Source organism: Notamacropus eugenii, chromosome 5, assembly GCF_028372415.1.
Source record: "Notamacropus eugenii isolate mMacEug1 chromosome 5, mMacEug1.pri_v2, whole genome shotgun sequence".
Lineage (NCBI taxonomy): Eukaryota > Metazoa > Chordata > Mammalia > Diprotodontia > Macropodidae > Notamacropus > Notamacropus eugenii.
Window position 1 is genome coordinate 258,753,852 of NC_092876.1, and position 24,731 is coordinate 258,778,582.

The following is a 24,731-nucleotide window of genomic DNA, read 5'->3' on the forward strand; positions in this document are numbered from 1 at the left end:
ATTTTAATAAATTAGAGTAAACTTTAAATTAGGACTAAATTTGTAGTTTTGTTAAAGACTTGTTTTAGACTTGTTGTTTAGACTTTAGATTTGTTATAGACTATATAGATAGTCTAGATTAGCAAAGTGATTGAGAAAATGTCAACAGTGCAGATCAAATTTAAGAATGTACATTTTTTATTTTTGGAGAGTCACTTGTTAAACATTGTCCAGCATATTCCTGGATTGGGATCCTTCTTATAGATTCAGTAAAGCAATGGAGTACATACCAATAGTGCCTACTGTGCGCACTTCTTTTTTTAATTTTCAGAGAGTTGGTTATTGAACATTGACCAGCACACTCCTCACTGGAATTCAATGAAATTCAATAAACATTTATGAAGCGCCTGCTCTGTGCCAGCCTTTGTGCTAAGTGCTGAAGACACAGAAAGGGGCTTCTGATCTAATGGGGGGACGTGCAAACAAATACGTACAAGGCATGCTGCATAGGATGGATACAGTAGATGGGATATAAAGGATAAACAGGAGGTCGTTAACAGAGTTGGGGAAGGCTTCCTGCAGGATCTCACGTGCCTGTCTCTCCAAACAGTCCTGGGAAGCCTCGGCGCTTTCACTGCAGTATACAGGATGGGGGTGGGTAATTCTATCCATCCCGTAGCGCTTGGCACACAACAAGCACTTAATAAGTGCTTCCTCCATGGGCGTAAGACCGGAGAGGAGGTGTGCGGGTGCGTCATTTGGCCGCGCGCTCCTGAGGCCGGGGGCCGTCTGCGGCCTCGGTTTGTGCGCCCGGCGCTTACCGCGGTGCCTGGCACAGAGTGGGCGCTTAATAAGTGCAGACGGGCGGTCCGCAGGGGCCGCCCGCTCGCAGGCCTGCGCCCTGCGCTCACCTGGGGGCGCTGCGAAGCCGAGCCGCGGCCGCCGCCTCCGCCGCGGCCGCCGCCTCCGCCGCCTCCTCCTCCTCCTCCTCCTCCTCCTCCTCCTGCGCCCGGCCGCCGCGGCTCCCTCTGCAGCTCTCCTCCCCGCCGAGGGGCGCCTCCCGGGTGGGGAGGCCCCCGCCCCCGCCCCTCCCGGCTCCCCTCTCTGCGGCGGGCGAGGGGCGTGGCCGGCCGGCCCGGAGTGCCTGCCTCCGGAGAGCCCCGGCGAGTCTGCCGCCCGCCTCCTCTCGGCGCACGGGGCAGACGGCGGACTGAGCGCTCGCTCCTGCTCTCGGTCCTGCTCTCGCTCTCTCTCTCGGCGCGGTTCGGTTCGGTTCGGTTCGCCGGGGACGCGGGGCTCGGAACCGCTGGGGGCGGCGGCGGCGGCGGCGGTGTGTGCCCGCGTCGGGCGCGGAGAGCGGCGGTGTGCGGCGCGGAGAGGTGGGTAGCGCTTCCTTCTGCCCGGTCCTTCCTCTGCGCTCCGCGCTGCGCCCGGGAGCTGGAGCCGGGAGTGGACACCTCCTTGGCCGGCCGCTGCCGGGGGTCCGCGGGAGGGCAGGGGCGAGGGCCGGGGCTTGGCAGGAAGGGGGCAGTCTACAGCCTAGGGTTCGGCTCCTTTTGGGGGGCTGTTGGGGCGCGCGGACAGAACCGAGAGACGGAGAGTGAAGTTGCGCTTACTTGGTCCGCGCCTCCCTGCTGCCCGCCGGGAAGGGAAGTCCGAGCCTCCGCCTCCGTCCTTGGAGACCCCCGCCACCCCGGAGCCAGACTGAGGGCTGCTCGTTGTCCGCGTGTTACGGACGAACGGGCGCTCGCTTCCCTCAGTGTGGGAAGGAAAGGGAGACTAAAGCGGGGTGCGGGGGCCGGGGGCGTGCCGGGGCCGGGGCCCGGGCACGGGGGGCCAGGTGCGGCGGGCGCTGGGTGGAGGCTCTCTCCGCCCGCAGCTGCTCCGTGCTCCTTTGTTCAGGCCCGCGGCGGGGGTTGCCCTGGGTCCCGTTTCCTGGCTGGGATGGGGCTGGGGGTGGGGGTGGGGGAGGAGACGGATTGAAACCAGATTAGGGAGTGGAGGAAATTTACCTTGGAGCCCCTGGTGGGGGAGGGCTGGGGATGGATGGTACGGAGGAGTGGTGGAGGGGGCTGAGGGGCTCGGAGGGGGAGGGCGCTTCTCCCAGCCGGCAGACCTTTCGTTCAGGGGCTGCGAGTCTCCGGAACAAGCTTAGAAATGCTTTGTGGAGGCTGTAACCAGATGCTCCTGGCTGCAACAAGTTGTGTGCTTTGGGGTACCACTTAGTAGTCTGTTGACATCAAGCTTGCCAGGGGTCTTGGAAGGACAGGGGAGCTTTCGGGGTGAACCTGGAGGTTGCTTCTTTTTGTGTCCTTGCAGTAGGGGAGACCAGGAGGCTAACGCTGCATCCAGATACATTATGGAAAGCAAATGTGATGCCATCAGATTCACATATGGTTAATTTTATACATCATAATGCAGAATTGCATAAAAAATAATCTCTCAGGAATGTCTGGGGGAAAACCACCAAAAGGGACAGGCAGGCGTTGCTAAATGTATGAATCAGATTATGTAATATTCACTAGGAAAACTCAGTTCAAGGACTTTCCCAGCAAATAATAATAATAATTATTTGTATTAAAAAAACTTCAAAAACAGTTGAGAGGAAGTGTAGTTTTCATTAAAGAATAGTTTTTTTTTTTAATTCCTTAGTTGTGCTTTCTACTCTAAGCAAAATGAGAGTCTGGATAAAGGAAGAAATAACACTTGGGTGTTTGGGGAAATCTGCTTTTATGGAGGGGCCGTGGCCCTTAAATATAGCATACCAAGTGTTAGTTAAGTTAAGCTTATTCAGATCGGAAGCACTGATACACAAGGGGAACTGATGAAGAAACCACTGTGTTTTGGGGGAGAGAAAGTGAGTGAATGATCAATATTTTTGAATGGGGTATTTCAAGCAAAACTATGTCTGGGAGGAGCCTGAAATTTCCAGGCATTCATGGTCTGGGCCCATGGGACATTGGTGGAAGGGGCCCAACATTTTACTGAATGTGTGAGGACTGCTGTACTGATAGAGAGAGATAGTCAGTAATACTCTGCAGAATTCCTGGGCAAACTATTTACAGAAAATAAGGTTGGTGTTTGTCCTCAGACAGCCCTTATCTACAAGGGGCAAACATTTGTTCTTTCGGAGAGAGTGGCACCCTACTTTTCACCTCAGTCCATCTCTTTAAGGTGAACCAAGTTTGAAAGTTGACTTCAGAAGGACAGTTGGGAGCATGGTCTGGAAAAATGTTTTCTACCCACTAACTGGTAATGGAAAAGCATTGTACATACTGCTGAGTGTGTGCCTTTTAACGTGGGGATGTGGTCAGCTTTTCAGGGCCTGCCTGCTAAGCAGTGGGACATGTCCTCAGAAGCCATTGTGAGTTTTAAATTGAAGTGGGAATTTTTCCAACCAGGCAAGCTGTTTGTTATTATAACACAAAGCTGGGCAAAACATTCTGCCTTCTACAAGTAACAGAGTAACTTTTTCAACAAGTTTCATCATTTTTAACTTTTATAGAATAATTCACAACATCATTAAGGGAAAAACCACATTTGATTATCTAGCCTCCAAAATAACAATTGAAATATTCTTTAATGAAATGTACACCACAATAGAAAAGGACTGCCACAAAGGAAACACATGGGGGGGGGGGGGTGTTGCTGAGGGAGAAGCTGATTTTCCAGCATCCGGCTATCCTATTGTGTGATTGTATCCAGTAGTATTAAGGTCTGCAGCAGACTTTACCCCTTCTGAATGAATCATCATTTTGCCAATATCAAAGACAGGCTTTCCCCAGCTGTGAAGTGGGACCTCTGAAGGGAAATGAGATGGAGGTGGTCAGCTGGAGGAGAGGATCTAAAAGAGAGCTATGTTAATTATCTCCTGTGGATCCTGTATATCATTTGCTTTGTGTATATTTGATTCATGTTGTCGTCGCCATCATACTGTAATCTTCTTGAAGGCAGGGACGATCTTTTGCCTCTTTTTTTTTGTATTCCCAGGCCTTAATACAGTGCCTGACATTGATATTAATAATTTATTAATTTGACATTAATATTGATTATTGATTGAGACTGTCAGAATGGAGACTGATTTAGCATCTCTTCCCTCTTTGATTTCTACTTTCCCACACTATTAATAACAGGAGGTGTGAACTTTAATTTCTCACAAATCTTTGGGAAGGTTTTAGTAAAATTTGGAAGTCCAGATCTGAGATTGATATGTTTAGAATTATGGACTTTATGATGAGATTGAAAGGCATAGTGGAAAGACCTGCATTGTAGTCCAGCCTCTGACCCAGCCTAGGACCTTGAGTAAATGCTTTCATGTCTCCTAGCCCCATGCATTTCTTAAAGCTGTAAGTTTTAGATGAGTTACAGATCTTCCTTTGTAAAGGGAGTTTGTTGCTTGGGGAGTTGTCTACACTGATTAAAAGTTACTTAAGTACTGCTACAACAAATACTAACTTTTCTGTGCAACCTTTCCTGATCTGTCCAACTGTTCATGTCCTCCTTTTTTTAAGTGCCTTGTATTTAACTAGTTGGTATTAATTTGTATTTATTCTTTCTCTCCCTATATGCATCTATGTATGTGTGTTTATATTTATATATAGAAAAGTGTCATATCCAACCAACACTTGCCATCTGCTAGAATATCATCTTGTGAATATGCATGGATTTGTTTCCTCAGTGTCTGCCACAGACACTGGTAAATATTTAATAAATCCTTATCTATCGAATAATGTAAGTAAGGTTGAAGGAAAAGAAACTTGAATAAAAAAGAGACTGTTAGTGTAAAAATGCACCATTCCCTTTCATTAAGCTTGTGTAAAAAGGATTGGTGTGTAAAAATGGCAGTAAAAGCATCTGCTTTTTTTAAAAATTCATTTTTAAAAAATTAACAAAAATCTTTTTCTCTCTCCCCCACTTTATCCTCCATGGGGGTGGCGGTGGGGTGGGATGGACAAAAGCCTTTGTAACAAGTATGCATAGTCAAGCAAAACATTTTTCTGACTTGGCCATCTCCAAAAAAAATGTATGTATGTTCAGTTTTGCGCTGAGTCCTTCACCTCTCTGTCAGGAGGTGGAGAGCATGCTTCATCAGTCCTCTGGAGTTATGATTGTTCGTTGCATCCATCACAGCTCTGAAGCTTTCGGATTTGCTTGTTTTTACAGTGAAAGCATCTGTTTTTCAAGGTGTCACTGCAGTGGTGAAAGACAACCTGTAACCTTTGGATGGTATTTCCCCAGGACATCAAAATTTGCTCCATGATGGGGGAAATTTTGAGCTGAGCTTTTCTTAGTGCAGTTTTTTTTTTTTTTAAAGGAGGAACAGGGAAGGCAGGCAGTTAATAAAAGAAGGAAGTGGTTCAGTGGAATTGGAAACATATGAAGTGATTGTCCTTAGTTTTTTCCCAGCACATGCTTTTTAAAAGTCCTGGCAGCAGCCCCTTTGTAGAAGACATTTTTCCTTTGGAAAGTGTCAAGGGTCTCTCTTTACAAGATCCTCTGAGATCATCACATTTCTGGGCTCTGTGGGAACAGAATCCCACAGGATGATTTCTGTACTCATCTTTCCCCTACAGAGGAAGTGAGCCCACTTAGGAAGTGGCCAGAAGTGGAATTTTTAGCATTTGTGGAAGATGGGAGCAGAATGGAGAGTTAAGGATGGGTAGGAGATACCTCGAATAGTCTCAGGAGAAAGCTGTTTAGAAAATAGCTGCCAGTGCAAACACAGAAGAATTTTTAACAATGGACACCCTAAATTGTTTTTGTTTTCATTTGAGGGATTGGATCAAAGAGAAAAAGTCAATATTAGTTGTTATGTACCCAAGATGAAGCTTCAAGTCTAGAAAGTTTATCTTTATTTTATTTGGTACTTAACCATTTCAAGGTAGAAAAAGTCTATTTGATGTCCCTGAGTTCTTTGCAGGTGGCCTAGGTGTTGTATTTTATATTTTCCAATATCAGAAAATCCTCTTTTGTTTACTTTAAAATTCAGTTTTATGTAGCTGGTATAAGATCTGGCAAACAGCAGCAGTTAGGTCAGGACCTTTTTATTTCCAACTAGATGTCAAGATGGAAAAGATGGTTTGGAGATGTGGGCAGAAATTAATGAAGGAATCTGAAGGTAGCTGCTCTTTTACAGTTGTCTCATTTGATCCTCAGAACAGCTGTGGCACATAGGTCCTGTTATTATCCTCATTTTATAGCTGAGGAAACTTAGGTAGCATAGGTTAAGTGACTTGCTCAGGGTCAAACATAGTGAGTGTCCGAGGTTGAATTTGAACCCCAAGTCTTCCTGACTCCAGATTCAGAATGTATCCAATGCACCACTTAGCTGCCCTCTAAGAGTCAGAGATGGGAGGCAGGAGACAGAATGTCCTTTTTGGAGGAATGGAAAGTAGGCTAGCATAGCTGGTTTGGAGAATTTGTGGAGGGGTGAATAAAGTGTAAGAAGTCTGGCAAGGTAGGGAGAAGGCAGGTCATTTCTCTTCTACCATGCCCAAGCTCTATCTCCAGAAGTCTCACTCTGGCTTTGAAATTCACTTATTGGAAGTACCCTCCAACCCTGTGGCCTCTCTCTCAGATTGGAAGACTCCTCCTTCCACAATTGCCCTTTAAACAGGGGGCCCAGGCTACCCATGTCTCATTGTCTGATTCCTCTCCAGGCTGCACTCTCAACTTCTGAAAGTTATTAGCGTCTCATTCCTGGGGCTTCCTCCCCCCCCCTTTTTCTTGGAACAGCTGTGTAAAAGACTACCAGTGTGGAAATTCCCCTCCACCAGTGCTGATCTGCAGTTTAGCAAGAACTAATACTCTCCCATTCCTCCAGGCAGTACTTTAAGATTTGAGTGACTGTTATTCTTATAGCTAATATGTGCCAGAGAAAGGATGTGGACCCAGGTTGTCCATATTCTAAGGCTGCCGCTCTGTCCACACTCCTTCTTAGGGAACTTCCTATACGTTGTTTTTTCATTTGTCAGATCGTATCTCATAAGGCATACAATTTTGTGCAGGACCCTAGGGTAGGTATATTTAGGAAACAAATCGGGAAAAGACAAATTTAGGCACCTGCTGAGCCCATGCTGGTGAATTCAGCACCCAAGGCTTTGATGAAATGAACTGTAGTGGATAGCATCATATGCCCCAAAGAAAACAAACCAAAAAATAGCTTTGGATTGGAATTAGGGATTTTTTTTTTCCATTTTAATAGGTTAACTGTCAGGAGGTGAGGAAGAAAACTACATAGAAGTGTTTTGAGAGAAATGAGGCTTGTTTTGATACAGATTTTTCACTTCAGTGTGACTTTAGGGGGAAGTCCCTTTACCTCTGTGCTGCAGTTTTATCATCTTTCTCTGGTTCCTTATGGATCCAAGTCTATGCTCCTCTGCCTCCAAATTATGTAAAGGAACACCTGTCCTTTTCCTTTTCACAAATTGGTAGTAGTGAGGTCAGCTCTGCCCTTCTCTCTTATTTTCTCATCTCCCACCAATCTTTTGTAAGAATCCTTTCTGTCTCAATAGTGGATTAGACCCTGCAGAGGTGTTAATTGGTAACAAATATGCTGTTGTTCAGTCCTGTCCAACTCTTCCTATGGACCATAGCACACCAGACCCTTCAATCCTCCACCGTCTCTTGAAGTTTGTCCGAGCTCGTGTATGTTGTTTCTGTGACACTGTTTGTTTCATCCTCTGCTGCCCACCTCCCCTTTTGCCTTCAGTTTTTTCCCCACATCAGTCTTTTTCAACGAGCCCTATCTTCTCATTATGTGGCCAAAGTATTTAAGCTTCTGCTTCAGTATTTGTCTTTGAGTATTTGGAAGAACAAATGCATATGTTAGCTGATAACCAACTTTGACCCTTTCATTAGGATATTTGAATTTTAAAAGGATATTCTTAAAGATTAAAGAAATCTTCCAGAGCTAAGGTGAGGAGGGGGGGGTGGGAAGGGAAGTGATGAAGCTGTTAGGGTTGGATGGATAATAAAGTGTACGGTGGGTGTTTAGGGTGAGTGGGCTGCCCACTTTTAAGACCACTTCCTGGAATGGTGACTACATTAGTATTTAAAAAGAGATGTTCCTGCTAGGGGAGAAAGATCAGTCTATCCTTTCCTCCTAACTGTCTTGGTTGCTGAAAAGTCAAGGCTTGGAGACCCTGTCACTAAGGTGGAGGCTGGGTGACATAGCCCTTTAACTGAACGTGTCCTAAGGGTTCTGTCCTGGGTCCTCTTTTCTTCCTCTATACAATTTCCTTTGGTGATCTCATCAGCTCCTGTGGATTGTCTATGCTGATGATTCTCATATCTATCTATACTGCCCCAGTAATCTTGCTGATCTCTAATTTCACATTTCCAACTATTTTTCAGACATCTCAAACTGGATGCCCAGTAGACATCTTAAATTAAATGTGTTCAAACGTTCCCGCTTTAACCTTCTCCCCACTCCCTACCTTCCCTATTACTGTAGAGGGCACCACCATCCTTGTAGTCCATCAGGCTTCAAACCCAGGAGCCATCCTGGATTCTTCACTATCTCTCACCCCATTTGCCCATCCCTCCCATGTCCAAGCTGTTGCCAAGGCCTTTCTGTTTCACCTTTGCAAACCTGTGTCTCCTCTGACACTACCACTAACCTGGTATAGGCCCTCATCCCCTCACACCTGGGCTATTGCCACAGGTTGCTGGTGGGTCTGCCTGCCCCAAGTCTCTCCACACTCCAATCCATCTTCCATTCAGCCACCAAAGTGATCTTCCTAAAGTGCAAGTCTCACTGTGTAACAGTACCACCCTCCAAAGAAAACAACAAAACTCTCCTTCCCCAAACTTTAGTGGCTTCCTTTGGCCTTCGGGATCAAACATAAAAACGCTCTGTTTGGCATTTAAAGCCCTTCATAACCTAGCCCTTTTTTAACTTTACACCTTATTCCTCAACACATACTCTGTTCCAGTGACACTGACCATTAAGGAGACTATCCATCTCTGTCTGGGCTCTGGACATTTTCTGTCGCTGTCCCCATGCCTGGAACCCTCTTCTTCTTCTCTGACTGTTGACCTCCCTGGCTTCCTGTAAGTCCCAATTAAAATCCCATCTTCTACAGGAAGCCTTTCCCAATCCCTCTTAATCCTACTGCCTTCCCTCTGTTAATTATTTCCTATTTACCCTGTCTGTAACTTGCTTTATCTATATTTGTTTGTATTAGGTTGTAAGTTCCTTGAAGTCAGTGTCTGTCTTGTGACTCTGTATCCCCAGGGCTTAGCACAGTCTAGTAAGTACTTAATAAATGTTGATTGATTGAATGATTGATAGAATTCTGGACTTAGATTCGGAAAGCCCTGACTTCAAGAACTCAAAATCTTACCAGCTGTTTTACTCTGGGCAAATCAGCCCCGTTTCCTGATCTGTAAAATGAAGGATTTGGGCTTTACAGTTTCTAAGGGCCCTTCTAGTCTTACATCTTTGATCCTATGGCCTCAGGGTAATACTGGCAGACTTGACTGGGTCACTTTCCCCTGGTATGTCCTGCAGGAGTCTGCCACCTCCCCCTGCACACTCACACACTCTTACTTTTCAAATAAAGTAGAGCTTCCAGGGACTAGAAAGATTGGCCACTACCTCTGCCAGGTTGCTGACCTTTGCCATGTGGTATTTATTGTTCTCCTATGGCGGTGTGTTTCAAATATGCCTCTCAGCAGGAATCAGATTGCCTTTGAGTAGGTTTCAGAGAATGCGGGCTGGTGTCCACTCCAAGGCCAAAATATGGAGTGTCTTGACATTCTTCCGTTGGGCACTTAGATGTTTGACTGGGATGAGTGGAACTAATAAAAAATGAGTGCTGTCCCTGCCCTGTGGCCAAGGGAATAAGAATCCTAGAGCAGAGGTGAAGTGATCCTGTAATGGAGAGAAAAGACCAAGGTGTGTGTCAAGTCCTGGTTTTCACATTTACTAGGTATATGACACTAGGGAAGACCCTTGACCTTTGAACTTCACATTCCTTGTCTGAAAAAAGATGTTTGCACTTCTGCATTAAAATTATACCTTGTTCTGATCTCCTTGACCACCCCTTTCTGATTGGTTGTTGTCCTTAGTAATCAAAGAGGACCAATTTTGGAGTCAATGTATAGGATGTCTGACTATGGCTGATCAGACTAACATGAACTCTGAAGGCTCTACTACAGCTCAGGCACAAATAAAATAGTCTATATAAACATTTGGAAGGGAACTATCTCTAGTCAGTATAGTAAGCTTATAGGTAGCCAGTGTAAAGGGACAATAGAAAGAAATTAAAATTGTTAAGGAGAACCTAGAAGTTGCATATAAACTGTCCCAAAGATCAAAGGAGCATCATTTAGAAATTGTATCAATATTCACCTAAATTCACGTCCTGGTAATGTGCTAAATTCTGCTGTCAGGGCCCTTTGGTCCTACAATATGTCAGTCCCAGACAAATTCCAGGCTTCCACAGTAAGGACCAGCAGATGACCACATGGAGTTGATGTTGACATGTTAACTTTGAAGTTTTTCTGACAACTTTCAGATGATCTGATATGTTAATGAACCAACCCCAAGGTGGCACAGATAAGAGGTAGTCTGATTGCCCCCAAACTCTGTAAAATGAATCATCAAACTCCAACCTCCTAGTACTCTTCTATCTCATGTGGATCGGTGCATTTTTGAGTGCTCCGAACTCCAATCTGTGGTTATATGGGTGATATACTCTGCCTCTCCCCCTCCTTGTCTTCTTCCCTATCTCCTGCCTCGGTTTACCATTCTAGCCCTGCATTCCTGAGCCGTCTGCCTCTGTCCTCTTTTGCTGTTTTTCTCTATCCTCTGTACCCTTTTAAAGTGTAATGGCACATTGGCCTCACTACCTGCTGCCATCGTGGGCTTTCCCAGAGAGTACCTGAAGCATGTCTGTCCTCATTTCATAATTTCATAAATTAATTATTAGTTCAACTATTCCTCTCACAAGCCTTTTGCAGGAAAAGTTATATATATATACATATATATATGTATATATATATATATATATATATATATATAGAGAGAGAGAGAGAGAGAGAGAGAGAGAGAGAGAGAGATGCTATAGAAACTGGAACAGCTACTGCTAATATAGTGCTAGTGATAGGGGTGGTGGTGGATTTGTAGTAATTGGCATAATGCCCCTTCCTCCCCAGATTCAGGAAGCTCCCTCTAGCAGCTCAGGTCAGTTGCACCTTTTCTGCATTTTATCATCTGCTGCCCTGGTGCTTCCTCAGGAGTTCTTTGCCTTCCTCAGGATCACACAGCCACTGCACTTGGAGTGGAACTTCCCCTCACCTTTTTCCAGACTCTCTGTACTCTGCCATGCTGACTTATTACTCAAGTGAAAATCCAGTAGCAGATTTGGAGACGTGCAAAGATCTAAGGTATCAATTAGAATGCTCATGAAGTATTAGAAAAGGGTTATCTGAAGAACAAACAAACAGGGCCCCCCCACTATGTTTTGTCTCTTTTTGTATTCCTAGGGCTTAGTATGGTGCTTGACAAATTGTAGGCTCTTAATAAATGTTTATTGACCGTCTGGCTGTTAGGAATCGAGTGATGATAACTGATACTGTGTTTAGAAAAGCACCCAGTCATTTTCATTTTGCTACATTTTTGATAAGTTGATAAGCCAGGTAAATTTGTTTTAAATGCAGAAATTGTGGGCAGCATTTTTTTTTGACTGACTCCAACCTACATTTTCCAGCACCACACCCTTTCTGCCTTTATTGGATTCCTCCTCCTTTCTCACCTCCCCACTGCTCCAGAACTGGTAGGTGGTGACTTTTGCATGTGGCTAACAGTCACAGTTCCCTAGTCATCATGTGAAAACTTTAGAAGAAGAGACTCATCATTTCTCCCTTTTATTATAGTGATCTTTGGTTGTTTTTGGAAAAGTCATAGAGTTGAGCAAGGAGATACTGGTTCCACTGAATATATCTGCCCTGGTCTGACTGTACATGTAGCGTAGCATTCAGTTTTTTTAGGAAGGACTGTGATCCAAAGAACTACAACAAGGGTGGTGAAGGACCTTGAGGTCATGGCATTTGAAGACAGCTTGAAGGAACTGAGGATATTTAGACTGAAAAAGAGAAGTGGGGAGGTAAGGTTACTTAAAGGATTGTCACATAGAAGAGGGATTAGACTTATCCCAACTCCCTGATTTTTTGCAGATGTGGTAACTGGACTCAAAAGAGAAATGATTTATACAAGGTCACACACCTACTGAGAAGCAGGGTGAGGATTTGAATCCAGGTCACTTGACTCCAAATCCAGCACTCTATATTAAGAATGCTTCCTATCCTCCTGTTGCCAAATTCTGTAATTCTTTAGTGGCAGACTTAATGTGTTAGAGTCAGTTGACCTGTGCTAATCCATGTGTCTGTTTAATTTTGCAATGTTATTTAATCCATGGAGGTACATCAGTTTTGATCGCTGACAGGTTAAATCTAAGGAGAAGTTACCATCGTTTACTGGGATCAGTGAAAAACTTGTGTGGTCTTATGACTGAATCCAAGTTTTACAGAATAAATCCTTTTATTAAGGGAATTTGTTTTGTGAAGTCTAGATTCAGTCAAAGGGCCACACTTGAGGACCTAGAGGGCCACATGTGGTCTCGAAGCTGCAGTTTACCACCCCTGTAGATGGTCTCTAAGGACCTTTTTAGTTGTAAGATTCTGTGATTCTTGGTCACAGTTACCCTATGTGATATCAAATTTAAGAGGTTAAGAAATCATAGGCATGTATTATTAGTGCTGGAAAGAGACCTTCGAGGTCAGGCTTGTCTGCCTCCCACTTTTTACAGATGAGTAAACTGAAATTCAGAAAGTTTAATTGGCTTACCCAGGTTTATGCAGCTAGTAAGTGTCAGAGTCAATTTTTGGATCCAGATTCTCAAACTCTAAATCTAACATTCTTTTTATGGTACCACACTGATGGGGGTACCTTAAGTATCTTATTTTAATCCATTATGAGTTTTCTATCCTTGGGTCTACTTAAACTATAGATTCTTGTTGACTTGGGACATTTGAACTTGTTTTTTGAAATATTTTGAAAACTAGAATTTCAATATGATTGGATTCTTTTGGTAATCTCATGAATTATTTTATTCATTTAAAAACATTAGCGTGAGAAGAGGTCCATAGATTATGCCACTATTCCAAAAGGATCCATAAATACAAAAAAGGTTAAGAACTCTTCTTTTGAATGAATCCACATTAGAAGGATTTATTCTGTAAACTTTGGATTCAGTCAAAAGGCTGCACTTAGGGACCTGGAAGGCCACATATATAGCCTTAAAGTCCTCAGGGTTAAGTATTTCTTTTGCGTTTACTCAGTTTTCTATTTGGATATTCCACCATCATTTTAAGTCGTCTCTCTCAAGCCAAACTGAATGTCACTTTCAGCCCTACTTCTCGCCAGGAAGCTTCTCCCCTTTACTTCATTTGTATTGATGGCACATTTATTTTCCCAGTTTCCTCAAGCTTGATGTCTTGGAATCTTTGATTGTTCCTTTTCCATAGTCATCCGGTCAGCTGATTCACCCTCCTCATTGCTGGGTCCTCTGTTCAACATTGGACTCCTGGACTAGACTATAGACAGTGTCCCTGACCCACCTTTCCAGAGTTCTGTCCTGTTGCTCTTTGACATGAATCTTGTGCTACACCCAAGCTCATCTCCTCACATCCCAAAAGCACACTTTGTGCCTTTTTTTTTTTGGCACTGGAATTCCTTCTCTTTCCTCGCTCGCTACCCATAGATATCCTACCCATCCTTCAACACTGAGCTCCCAACCCACTAACTTGCAAAGCTTTCCCAGGCCTTGGAGCCCACAATGATCTCACCATCTTCTGAGCTCATGGGGCTTATTGCCTTTGCCACTTATTTGGCAATCAATCATCTGTTGGAGCAGGATGTTCAGAAACCACACACAGAGGCCCCTAATAAATATCTGTTGATTGATTAGATTCTCCTCTTGACCCACATTTGGTATTTAGAGCTGGAGGCTCTGCTGCTTCCTAATAAAGAGTGATGGTGTCTTCATTACAGAAGTTCTGGACTCTGAGGCTACTTTCTTCCTCTTGAGGTGGACAAGACAGATGGAACCGGTTGTCATTATGTTAGCCTCTCATTTAGAAACCACTTTATAATTAAGCGTTTTGCTTAGATCTGTGATTTTCAATTTTGTTTTCTCAGCGTCTTCTAGGTATTTTCCATACTATCAATGGGAGTTCTGAAATTGTTAAAATAAATTTTAATACAGCTTAGTAAAAGAAATTCCATGTAGAATTTCTAGGGGGAAGTTGGGAGGAATTACTTCGTCAAGTAAAAATAAACTGTTGAAAATGAATGAAGGTCAGGTATCATTGAGATTCAATTAAAACATGGAATCAGGAAGTGAAAACTCCTACAGCAAAGACTATTTAATATTTATCTTTTTATCTCTAACACCTAGTACAGGGCCTCGAGTAGCAACGTAATACATGCCTTTTGATTGATTAGCGGGCTTCAGGGATCATCTGATTTAACGCTTTTATTTTGTAAATGTGGAGACTGAGGCATAAAGAGGTGGATAAAAACTGGCATGTAAAGTCTTTGGGGGGAAGGCAAGGAGTATGTGATGAGTTTGTTTTGGGGTATGTTCAGTTTGAATATTAGGTGAAGTTATCAGGTAAGTAGATGGAAATACATGTTTTCTATCTACTTTATGGTTTTGCTTGGGGCTGGGCATGTAGCTGCCAATTTGTAGTGATAACATTGCTTTCTTAAATATTTTTTTTCTCCGTAAAGTAGAACCATTAGACAAAAAGAAGACATTCTGGAAAATTACCAGAGTTTATGAAAAAAAAAAGCTACATCAGGCTTGGCAAATTTCCCATTGATAAGGAACCCTGTATTAAGCACTTGACTTCATTGGCTTTTTCTGAAAGCTTAATGTGGTTTCATGCTTTCCTTTCATACAAATGCTACTGTGCAGTCATGAGAAGAGGCTTGTCCCTCTGTGTAAAGGTGTGATTCGTTTTTTATAAAAATTTTTTCTGATGCAGCAGAACTCTATATGTATTATTAGTGTATAATTGTAATATTGTATACAAGTATAATATAATATGCAAGTATATTGTATATTACAGTACAAGTTAAACCAGATGAATGCTACATTACATTTTACACATGAGGAAATCGAAACCCAGGAGAGAGAGCACATGATTTTTTCCCCCCTCAAGATCATACAGCTAGTTTAATGACTAAAGTTGGGCCTAGAACCCAACTATCCTTTCTCCTGGTTCAAGGTCCCTCCCACCATCCTCAGCCACCTCACGTGGTATATATATTGGCTTTGATTTTTGGCATGATAATAGCTGTTGGCAGCTGCAGAACAGGGCTTTAAGGGTGCATTATCACAAGTTCCAGGAGCAGACTTAAATAAGGTGTCAGTGTAGCATAAACCCATTGCTAAACCTTTGCCAAGGTTTATTTGTTTGTTTTTGGTATTATATTATAAAAGTGGTGGTATTCTTTCTCAATCTTCGCTTTCAAGGTGACCTGTTAAGGTGTTTCATAGAAGCTACCAGTGGTTTGGCCTTTGTCTCTACATTCTGCTCCCTGAATTAGAGAAAATGCCCCTGCCTTCCTTTAATCAATTAGATTATGGATGTAGACTTTGCTTTCTCTGTTTTTCCACCTTCTCCTTTACCTGCCTGAAGTTCTGTCCTACTCAGCAATAGCTTATTCAGGGTGATTGTTTTATTAATGAATTCAGTAGCCCTAGAAGATGTTGAGGTTCCAGTTGTACAGCTGTGCAGCTGTTTATATGCCCAGTTGGATTTATTGAAAGAAGTAACCAGCAGTATGCAATTCCATGCAGTGGGTTACAGGAATGTACATTTTAGGTGATGGGATTATATTTTAGAATTTGGTGTTTCCTATTTTAGGACAGATAGGATGGGAAAAATGAATTACAGGTGGGAGAAAGAGGAATACTATGCAGAAAATTTGCATTTGTCCCAAAATCAAGCAGCTAGAAAAGTCACATGATCAAAACTCCTTTCCCCCCTCACCCTCTTATTTTCTGCTACATCTTAGAACCCAGGTCCTACACCCTCACTCATTAAACTGTATTGACTCCCTATTACCTCTAGGACGAAATAGAAAATCCTTTGTTTGGCATTTATGCCCCTTCACAACATGACCCCTTCCTACTTTTACAGTACCCGTAGATTTTGCTCCCCTCATCCCAGTCAGCCATCTCACAAAACTGACCTACTTGAGGCTTCTTTAGCCTCTGTGTCTTTTCACTGGCTTCCTGGAATGTTCTCCCTCCTCACCTCCTCCTCTTAGCTCCCTCATTTTCCTTCAAGATGAGCTCAAATTCTGCCATTTTGCAGGAGACCTTTCCTAACCCCCTCCCAGCTGCCAGGGCCTTCTGCCTGAGATTACCTCTCACTGAATTTGAATATACATTTTTTTTTGGCATGTTGTTTCCCCCATTAGATTGTGAGTTCCGTGATGGCGAGGGGTATTTTCTTGACTGATTGACATTCGGTGCTTGCACTTTAGAATGATAGATTTTAAGAGTTAGCAGAGACCTTAGAAGGATTTCTTCCTTCCTCTCAATGTAAGAATCCTTTCGACATCATTCTTGTATGGTCTCACCTGTTGTGCAAGAATATTTCCAGTGCTTTTTAACAAGGAATCTTGTTCCTTTGTTAAATGATTTTATTTCCTGGAAAGATTTCCTCTGCCTTATTATCCATTGTGTTATACTCCTGGTTGGCATTGATCTTGAGGATCTGAAATGTCCTAGGCATTTCTCCAATGAGAAGCAAAGGATGAAGAGAGAAGAAGAAATTTCTTTAGAGTGTTTTATTCCATACAAATTTAATTATCACATACTTTAAAACTTGGTAAATCCAATGCTAAAAGACTCCATAGAGATATGAAGATCTGGTTTAGGATCAAGAAATGAAAGTGACCAGATTACAAATAAGCTTCTCGCCTACATATCATGAATATTTATTTCAAGAAGAGAGTTGGAAGGTAGATAATAACCAAATAACGCAAAAACAATGTGAAACGGATCATATTCAAATGATGCCAGGAAATGACTTGTTGCTAATCTGAGAGTCAATTCTGAATCTACCATCTGTAGTGAGACCATCCCATCCAGTAGGACAAGCATTTATTAAGTGTGGGGCATTATGTTAGGAAATGGAAAGCAAACCCTGTCCTGAGGGAGTTTACATCCTGCTGTTAGAGCAAAAGAACAAAATTAATGCCAAATTAGAATAATGAAAATGAGAAGATACAGTCTCTTATTAAGATAGATTTAGTCTAACACAGGTAAACAGGCTATTGACCCTGAAAAAAGAGGAAATTGACAAAAGTGCCAGACATCAATGTAGACTATTGCACCTTTTGCTCGGTAAGTTTGACCATTGATGACTTCACACAGTTGTGCCTCACTTAAGTCCTTTTCACAAGAATGGTTAAATCCAATTCACAAGAAAGTCAAGACACTGTGTTGTCACTGGTCGCCTTTGAAAACAAATGACAAACCACAGAAACAACAAACAGCAACAGTTACTACAAGGAAGCCAGAGTAGCCCAGGAATTGCCAAACCATCATACGTCAATTTTCTCGCTAATCAGAAACATGTAGCAAAGGGTAATGTCAATTTAGAATATGAATGCATATGTTCTGTTTCACAGGGAGAATGGTGAAATGTTACGAGTAATTGCCTGGTAAAACACAAAGAAGTGGTGAAATAAAAAATGAAAACTTAGTGTGAGACCCAATTCAGATCATCCTGGAAGGATAACAAAGGGGGAAAAAATAGAAAAGATCTGCCAGGATTTCTGTTGCATACTGTTTTCCCCCATTAGTAACAGTAGAGCAATCCTAGGAGGACTCTTAAAATCACAGTTCTTGAGGGTACTGCATAATAAATGGTACTGAAGAACACAGATTTGTGCCTGAGTGGACCTAGAAGTCGTCAGTTTGGGAGATGTTGAAGGATTGGATTTCAGGATATCTGAAAAGAGAAGATAACTAATACTTGGAAAAAAAATCATGCACGTTATTACTACCAAAAGTGATCAGGATATTGGCCACAAATACTTGCTGCGTGCTAAACTCTAATAAAAAATTCAGAATAGTTTATACAAGTAAGAGGACAACCTCGACTTTTTGAAATTGATTTTCAGTAGTAGACCCCACATCTTTATAGTCACACAGCTAACAGGCAAGTACAGAGAGCACAGGCTCCCATCATATTTATTTGTTAACTATAAAAAAGCATTTAATTGGACAGGCAAAATTCTGAGGCTCTTCTCCAACAAGGTGGCTTTTATACACTCGTTAAAATCATGCAAGATTCCTTGGTAGCATGTTTGTTAGGCAACTAGCAAAAAGGAACTGGTAAAAATGGAAGGGGTCTTGAGGTTTGGATTAGGTGAGATGAGGATTCTTACAAGAGATGGCGTTACTTTTCTCAGCAAATCAGGAATATTAACTAGTATTTCTTCTGTCGTACTTTAGGCTTTGCATGTGTTTTCTGAGGTTGAGTATTCTGTTTCCTTGTACCCCATTTACATTTACAAAGGGAAGGTTCTAAGTAATTTAGTGATGAAGCCTTTGGTCACACAGCTAGTAAGAGTATGGGTGGGATTTGAACTTCATCTTCCTGGAAGTCCATCCATTGTGCCTTGGGGCCATCTCATAGGACCTTTTGTATATGTACAAGTTCTTCAGATAGGTCAGCAGGGGAACCCTGTTGATAGGATTTTTATCATTTTCCATGGTCAGCCTTTCTGGGCTAAAAATCATAGATGTATGCCTGCCTGTTTCATTCTCCTTTCCCTCTATCTTGCTTTGGAGGGGTTTGGTTAGGTAGGGTAAAAACAGTACTATTTTATAGCTATTCCATGAATGTCTTGCTTTTTCCTAATTAGTATGCAGCAAAACAAAGTTTACAGATCGTAAAATGATGTGGCAGGTACATTTTATTGTAACATTTTATTATAACATTAAGCTGTTTCTGGTAAGCTCAGATATCCAGTTTGTGGTTTTAATGGGAATTTCACTTTTAAGGGGAATGATCACCAGGCTTGAAATTTAGTACTGTATGTTTAAAAAAAAAAAAATTTGACTGCAGTTTATAGTTTAGTCAATTTAGTCTGATTTTGGCTTATGGTCCAGGATTGTTCAGACCTTAGCCGTGGTTAAAAATAACTCTTTTAAGAAATTAACAGTCTCTGTAGAGCCTAGGGCTAGAGTTGTATTGGAGAAAGTTTCTGTTTTCCCTCCAAAATGTAATTCCCTGTGGAACCGAAATGGTGTGGGAGCTGATCTTTTGAAAGATTCATTGGAGGCCAAAAGAAAAAAAACGTGGAGAGGGTCTGGACTTGGAAGCAGAAAGACCTGGGTTTGAATCCTGCCTCAAACAGTTTTTAGGATTCCCTGATGTTAGAGAAGTCATTTTAACCTTTCTAAATACTGAGTTTCCTAATCCATAAAATGAAGAGGTTTGACTCCGTGATCTCTTGGGTCCCTTCCAGCTCTAAGTCAGCTATGTGGCACAGTGGATAGAATGCTGGGCCTGGAATCAGGAAGACCTGAGTTCAAATCCAGCCTCAGACACCTACTATCTGTGTGACTCTGGGCAAGTCACTTGACCCTGTTTGACACAGTTTCCTCATCTGTAAAATGAGCTGGAGAAGGAAATAGCAAACTACTCCAGTATCGTTACCAAGAAAACCCCTAATATAATCACAAAGAGTTGGACATAACTTAGAACGACTGAACAATAAATATGTGATTTTATTGAGTATTATTGAGGAGATTCTTGTCCAAATGTTAATTTGCATTAAATGATCTAAAGTGTCCCTTGCAATTCTGATATTTTCCGATTCTGTTATTTGAGTATTACTAAAGTTTTTATAAAGTTATGGGTTGTCAGATAGGAATTTGTGTTAAGGTAGTTTGACAATGTTTTGCTGTTCCTGGATATCTAAATTTTTCTTTTGTGTCCATAGTGTACTATACAACGATCTCTGTATAGCACAGAACATTTATATTGCTGTCTTATGTTGTCTGCAACTTATTCAGTGGGTCAGTGCTTTCCATTATGTGTATCTTGTATCCCATCTGCTGGTTCTCTCCTTTTTCCATTCTCATTCATGCCTTCCTCTCATAAATCCTCCACAGAAGATCTTTCCAAAGCACTGCTACTTTAATGTATGTAAAGCACTTTGATACCTTAATGTGCTCTATAAATGTGAGTTATTCTGTCCTTATGTTATGCCTTGTGTTTACTACATGACTGATTCACCTTCTATTTAAAGGATTGTACATTTTTTGGATGATACCAGAAATTGCCAACCTATACCTATTTTCCCATCTTTTTATGACTTTTTATGAGACAGGTAATGACATATTAGAGCATCATTGATGAAAAGTATTAAGAGGGAATCAGGCATGCTTTCACAAATGATATTGTACAGCTGACCACTTCCTTAGTTATATAGTCAACTGAAAGGTGCAGAATATGCATGGTTCTCCTTGGGCTTATTTTGGTTGACTTTCAGATGAAAAACATTTGATTCTGTGGGCAAAGCACTTGCTTTAAAGCATAGGTTCTTAATCTTTTTTGGGTCTTGGATCCTTTTAAAAGTTGGTTAAACCCTTTTTAAGAGGTTAAAAATAATTGATAAGTAATTTTAAATAATTTTTAAAAAAAGTATTTTTAAATAATTGAAGGAAAATTCATTTAGAGGTATGAGAAAATGAGGATGTAATTTTTTTCTCCATACAAGTTTACAGACTCCCAGAAAATCTGTCCAGGAATGTCTGTAGACCCCACGTTAGGAGTCCCTGGCTTTTCCTTCAACAAGGGATGTAACGTGTTATAGACATGACAGGTTCTTTAAATCATGTAACAACAGAGGTTACTTACTTACTTACTTGAACTAATGAAAAAATTTTATGATTTATAAAGCAGGTAGATGAAAACTTACCAGAGGTATGTTTGTCACTCTCAGGGAAGGATATGATGTATATGGCAGAGTCCAGATGGATGAGTAATTCCTTAAAATGGGAAAATTCTTAGGATCCCTATGGGCTAGGTATTGGTTTAGAAAACCATATATCAACATTATCTGTGTTTAATTGTATTTTTATTTAATTTGTTAAATATTTTCCATTATATTTCACTCTTAATTCAGGTTGCATTTGGGAGTTTTGCTGGTGTTATGTTTGATACCATAGGTGGATAATGAATAGGGCCTAGAATATAAATAGGAAAGAAGCAGGCTAGATTGCATTTGGGAAACTGAACAGTTGTTTTTTTTTTTTTTAATAAACTCTGATGCTTCCCTGAAATAGGTGCCCACTTTTTTTTATAATCAGTAGTTTTCTTGTGATCTATAGCTCTGAGTTATAAAGAAAACAACACTTTCTGAAGAATTGAAGTAGATAACCCAAAGGGCAGCAGAGATGTACCTCTAGTGAGCAGGTGTAGCCTGCAGGTTTATTATTAACAAAGAATTATTGCATAAGAGCAGTGTAAAAGATAGGATCCCAGGAGGATACGTGCATAAAAGGAGGTTGACTGTCATGTAGTGAGAATGACCAGTGGACCTCCAATATCTGTGCCATAGCAAGAGATCTAGAGGTAAACCCCAATACAGTGAAATAGATCCACATCCACTCCTTTATGGAAGGGGAGGAAGGTCTTCCTTTTCAGGAAGACAGGGGCAAGACACACAGGATGAGAAGGTATAAATGAGCCTCTCCTTGTGGAGCAAGTTACCCCTATGAGAGAGACTATTCATCAGAATATCTTTTACAAGGAAAATGACAAATGCTGGAGGGGATGTGGTAAAATTGGGTCACCAATGCACTGTTAGTGGAGTTGTGAACTAATCTAACCATTCAGGAGAGCAATTTGGAACTATACCGAAAGGGTTATAAAATTGTGTATCCCCTTTAGCTCAGCAATACCACTACTAGGTCTGTGTCCCAAAGAGATCAAAGAAAAGGAAAAGGTCACATTTGTACAAAAATATTTATAGCAGTGCTTTTTGTGGTGGCAAAGAGTTGGAAGTTGAAGGGATGCCCATCAATTGAGGAATGGCTGAACAAGTTGTGATATATGATTGGGGTGGAAATCTTTTGTGCTATATAAGAAATGACAGCAGGATGGTTTCAGAAAAACTTGAGAAGAGTTATATGAACTCATGCAAAATGAAGTGAGCAAAACCAGGAAGACACTGTACACAGTAACAACAATATTGTAAGTATGATCAGCTGTAAAAAATTTAGCTACTCTGACCTACATAGTCATCTAAGGCAATTCTGAAGGACTCATGAAAAATGCTACCCATCTGCAGAGAGAATTTATGAACTCTTGATTGAAGATTGAAGCATATTTTTTAACTTGTGTGTGTATATGTTTTTTGCAACAGGACTAAAATGGAAATATGTTTTGCATGACTTTACATATATCTCATTGCCTTCTCAAGAGATGAGGAGGGGGTGAGAGGGAGAGAGAGAATTTGGAACTCGAAATTAAAAAAAAAGAACGTTAAGTTTTTAAACATGTAATTCAGAATTATTTAACAAGATAAATAAAAATATATATTTAAAAATGTCTCATTTCCCCCTTATACTTTACATAGTACCTTATTTCTTAAGTTTTTAATGCACTTACCATGTAATGTTACATATTATTAGTCTATCTAGTGGCATGCTAGCTTCCTAGTAGGTTCTAAATGCCATGTCCATGTTTTATCTAAACTTTATATATCTTCCAATGTGTAGCTCAATACCCTTCCCCATGTATGTGCTGACTAAATTAAAAAAAATGCTTAAAAATGTCTTTACATATAAGGAATGGGTTAACTTCATGTGTACTTAGGTTGAAAACATGAAGCTATTCGTCCAGCTGTTCAGGAAAGCAATTTGAGTTTATGCACACGAAGTGACTAGTTCATGTACTTTGATCCTACAATACTACTGCTAGGCATATACTCCTGGGAAGTAAAAATAAAAAGAGCATTCTCACGTACACCCTACATTTTTTTGTGTAGTGAAGATCTGAAAACAAAATAAATGCCTGGAGATTGACTAAACAAATTCTGATACATTAATGTACTAGAATATTAAAGCACTCTAAGAAATAGTGATTATAAAAAATAAGGAGAAACATAGGAAGAGTTCCCTGAACTGATGCAAAGAGAAGTAGAACCAGGAAAGCAGTATGTGACTAACAATGAGAGGAAGGAGAAAAACAAAATAATTCTATGAAATTGTAATGGCCACGCTTTGTCCCAAAGAAAAGATATTAGATTGTACCCCTTTTCTTTGTAGATGTAGGAGACAGAATCATGTGTTCAGAATGTCCCATATGATGGACTTGGCAACCTGCCCTGTTTTTTTTGTTGTTTTTGGTGGTGATGGGGTCTCTCTTTTTATATTCTTTGGTAGACCTGTATAAGATATATAGTATATTATATAGGACAAGGTAGACCTGTACAACATACAACTCGCAGGCCACTTGTGGCCTGCCAGAGGATTTTGAGCGAAAAATGTAGGGTTGCCACTGTGCACTGTCTCCTATTTGTCACATGACCCATGGCAATCAGCCATCTTCAGTTTGTCTCTAATATTAACCATCTTGGAGCCCGAAGAAGTTTATCCTATTTTAATTTTGGCTCCTACCTGCTGCCAAGTTATGCAGGTCCGGTATAAGGAATGGATTTCTGGGAGGGGAACTTTCTATTATCTGTGTCTGTGTTGTCCTCCATATCTCACCCTGCTCCTCAGAGTGTAAACTGGAGGTCTGGAAATTTGTCTTTTATCATCTCTGTCTTTCCAATCATTTACTCAGTCAAGAAGCATTTATTCATTGCCTACTCTGTGTGAAGCATTGTGCTGAGCACTGAGCACCCACTTTCTAAAATGTTTTTCTAATTGAATTGATTGCTTTTCAGCAAAATCTTTGTTTTCCTAAGAAATGTGAGATTGCCTTTCAAGGAAAGTTTATTTCCTGTGACTGTTTTAGAGAAACAGGTAATTTTAAAGTGTGAAATTTAAATATAGTTTTAATAGATACTTCTTTGTTTATCCTTCTTTTTTAAGAACTAGGTTTTATAGAGACAACACTTTTGACTTTGGTTGTGGGTTGAAAGTGTATTTTGGTTCATTCTTAAATACCTTGGGCATTTAGTGCTGTGCACTTAGGATAGCATAAATATAGTTTGAGGGCACCTAGGTGGCATAGTGGATAGAGTTGCCTGCACTGGAGTCAAGAGGACCTGTTCAAATCTGGCCTCGTATAGTTACTAGGTGTGTGACCTTGAGCAAGACACTTAAATCTCTTTACCTCAGTTCCTCTTGTAAAATGAACTGGAGAAGAAAATGTCAAACCACTCCAGCATCTTTGCCAAGAAAACCCCAAATGGGGTCCCAAAGAGTAGGACATGACTGAAACTTCTTAACAACAGCAAATATACTTTGGAAAGACTAACTCGATTACTTACTTTTGGTAACATGATGTTCGTATCACCACCCTTTCCCAGGATCTCTCAGCCTCTAAATCTTGACTTCCTTCATCTTTGACCTTTCCACATCTGGTCAGTCACCAAGGGTTGAAGAGTCTTATGTTAATAGCATTTCTTAGAGTCTTTCTTTCCATTTTGTTGTCCTAGTTTGAATCCTTACCTTGTGCCTTTGTTATTAGTA

The 24,731-nt window shown here is 41.2% G+C and overlaps 1 protein-coding gene across 3 annotated transcripts in view; it reads left to right on the forward strand.

Annotated features, from left to right (window-relative positions):
• Nucleotides 1-1,228: 1,228 nt before the first annotated feature.
• Nucleotides 1,229-24,731, forward strand: part of MYO1B (myosin IB) — a 210,525-nt gene continuing 187,022 nt past the window's right edge. For all 3 annotated transcript variants that reach the window (XM_072612699.1, XM_072612702.1, XM_072612703.1), the window contains exon 1: nucleotides 1,229-1,358. The gene's annotated coding sequence lies outside the window, so the exon portion shown is untranslated. The remainder of the gene's footprint in view (nucleotides 1,359-24,731) is intronic.